We start from the raw sequence: 3182 nt of genomic DNA on the forward strand, positions 1-3182 counted from the left end.
AGACTTAGTGTCTCGTTTCCTAACTTAATTCCTACAGTAATCCTTATTTCAATGTTTACTTTTGTTACTCCTCATCTTATAATCTCTTTTTAAGGCATTATCCACACCGTTCAATTGCCCATGCAAGCCCTTTGCCGTCTCTGACAGAACTGCAATTTCATCAACAAACCTCCAAGCTTTTCCTTTCCAACATTCTACATGGTTTTCTTTACAGTTTGCGCTATACAGAGTTTGAACAACATGAGGGATGTCCTACAACCCTGTACTGCTTCCTTTTCTTACCCTTCGGCTCCAGTGCCCTCTGGTTTCAGTACAACCCGAAGATAACCATTCGCTTCCTGTATTTTACCACTGCTATCTTCCGTATTTCACAGAATGTATGGCAGCCAACGCCATCAAAAACTTTCTCGAGAAACTGCAATGGCATGAGTTGATGTTACAGGAAACTTTACGCTGGTGAATTGCATTAAAAGTCTTGCATACCACTCCTACACGATGCAGTGGCTGCAAAAGACTATGCTACCAGAAACGCATCTGGCTGCTGTGTATCATAATGACCTGGCCGGCTGGCCTTCTTCGGCAGAACAGGAATTGCTTCAGCCGTTCGTGGGGCGCGCTCATCTTGCTCAGCGCACTATCCGTGTCAGACGTCGCGTCTTAGCTGCGACACCGTTCGCTTTTGCTTATTCTCTGCACATCTCGCTGGAGGGCGATTCACTTCATGGTACTTATGCGTTGACTGCTGGCAGAGAAACATTGTTGTTACCATCTGCTACCCTAGTACAATACGCAATTAGTTTTATTTCTGTTTTAAATTACTTTTTCAAAATGAAGTTATCATTACATAAGAAAACACATTATCAACCTCTCGCTCAGATCCTTTTATTATTTTACATGACCAATGCGTAGTGCTACAAGTCCAGTTTACACTATTACTGTTATTCACGTCTTTGGATGTTTAAGTAATATCTTTGAAACAGCAACGTTAGAAAATGTAGGTCGACAAAATAAAGAAAAATAGGAAAAAAATATTCCTTATCATTACAGTTACAATTCACTACGTCAGTTACAATGTTATAATTGTATATGATGGCGTTTCCTTCCTCTGTTCTCGTTTTTTATTTGTGTAATAATACAACAATTGGCTATATCTTAATTTGTAATTTCCATCAAGTTTCGCTACTGGCCGTTAAAAAGTCTTATTACTTAATAACATGTCCTCACTCTGTTTTGATCTGCTCATACACTTAAATTTTATTTATGCTTCTAACTATGGCTAGGATTTTTACGACCTAATTATTGCCACAATATGCACGTTGCTGGGACCAAAAATTTAGAAAAATATGCACAATAATATTAAAAAAATGTGACCAAATTTCTTTTGCGAATTAGTAAGTCATTTTGTAATGTATTTATCCAACAATAAAATGCACCTAAGACCAAACCTAAAATATGGAATCTGATGTTATAGCAAGCTTTTTATTAAAATTACATGACAGGTAACCCATGACTTCTTTTAGATGCTCTTTTTAATCCGATCTATAAGGTCCGAGTTGCGATATACAATGAATACCGCGTGAAAAATTTTCAAATAAGACCTCCTATTGTCAGCCAACAAAGCCTTGTAGCTCGAAAAAGATTTTTCTGCTTCGACTGACACAAGACGAAGATATTTAAAAAGGACAATATCTTTTAAATCTAAATGCGCAAGAGAGAATTTTCCACCCAGCAAAATAACTGCAGTGGAACACAGTGCATGACACCCTCTATTTTCTTTGGGACTTCTTTTCCCACTTACCACAAACAGCTCCTAATTTATTTACAATTTATTTACATGTTGTATCTGCTTCACTAGTGCCACTTCTGACTGCTCCAAAGCAGTTATGGCAGCAGGAATAAATCCCGAATTTAATTTTATGTACGAACGTTTACCTGAAATTTCAGCATTAGACATTAATTCATGGGCTGGTCTAATTGGAGTGGTTTCACTCCTATCGAACGAATCAGTGATACTTCTGGTAGTAATAGTTGCAGCCATCAATGGAGGATACCAATCCTGTCAAAATTGTAGACGTTGCTACGGAAATGTCTCGAACTAACAACTTAAATGCTGCAACACGTAAAGGGGCTTTCAAAAATGCTGCAACACGTAAAGGGGCTTTCAAAAATATCTTTTCCATACACCCAATAAATTTGTCAACATCACAGAACTTAACACAAGTGTCTTCTGCAACTCTGTGAACGGCTTGAGCTAAACAAATTACATGTACCATTTTACTGTATAATGCTTTTAGTGAATCGGCAGTTTTCTCCGTAAAAGACTGTAGTCCGCAGATTTTTTCCAAGAGGAGACAAGGATCTAAAATTGCTAGATTTGCTATGACTGATTTGATGAGTCTGAAATTGTATTGTTCCACAAAAGGTAAATTAAACCAGTACACAAAACTTTTAATATCGATATCTTAAATGACTGATGGTAACCCACTTAAAATAAGTAGATAACTTCGATACCTAAACGATAAGCATAAGCATATTTCAGCACTATATGTAAAGCTACTATTATGAACATGGATGACTTTCAACGATCTCACATCACATCTTCATATGAAAAAAAAGTGGATAAATAAAGCTATAAAGCATTCCCAACATATGCATTCATGTTTCCACAATGTCTGGTTGCAACTGACATTGATATACCTGAAACAGAAATAGGTCAAAACGGTAGAGAATATCTTTTATTTATTTTATTTTACACGGCTAGTTCCGTAGGACCAAACTGAGGAGCAAATCTCAAAAGTAATGGAACGTTTCAGTACACGAAACTACAATATAAAAGTAACAATAGATAAAATAAAATGTTTACGAACTCAAAAGACAAGTCATAAGTTTATGTAAACCCAGTCAACAATACAATACAGGACTCAGTTTAATTTTTCAAGGAGCTCCTCGACAGAATACGAGTGACCTATGTCCATGAGGAAACACTTCAGCTTCGATTTCGAAGCGCGTGGATTACTGCTAGGATTTTCGAATTCTTGTGGTAGCTAACTGAAAATGGATGTAGCAGTATACTGCACTTCTATCTGCACAAACTGGATTTCTGCAGAGTGAAAGCTAATAAGTCTTGGGAATAAGCTGATATTGTTAACAAGAAATGACAGTTAAATATATATAATGTCACA

The sequence above is a fragment of the Schistocerca gregaria genome, chromosome 4 (genome assembly GCF_023897955.1).
Source record: "Schistocerca gregaria isolate iqSchGreg1 chromosome 4, iqSchGreg1.2, whole genome shotgun sequence".
In the NCBI taxonomy this organism is placed as follows: Eukaryota; Metazoa; Arthropoda; class Insecta; order Orthoptera; family Acrididae; genus Schistocerca; species Schistocerca gregaria.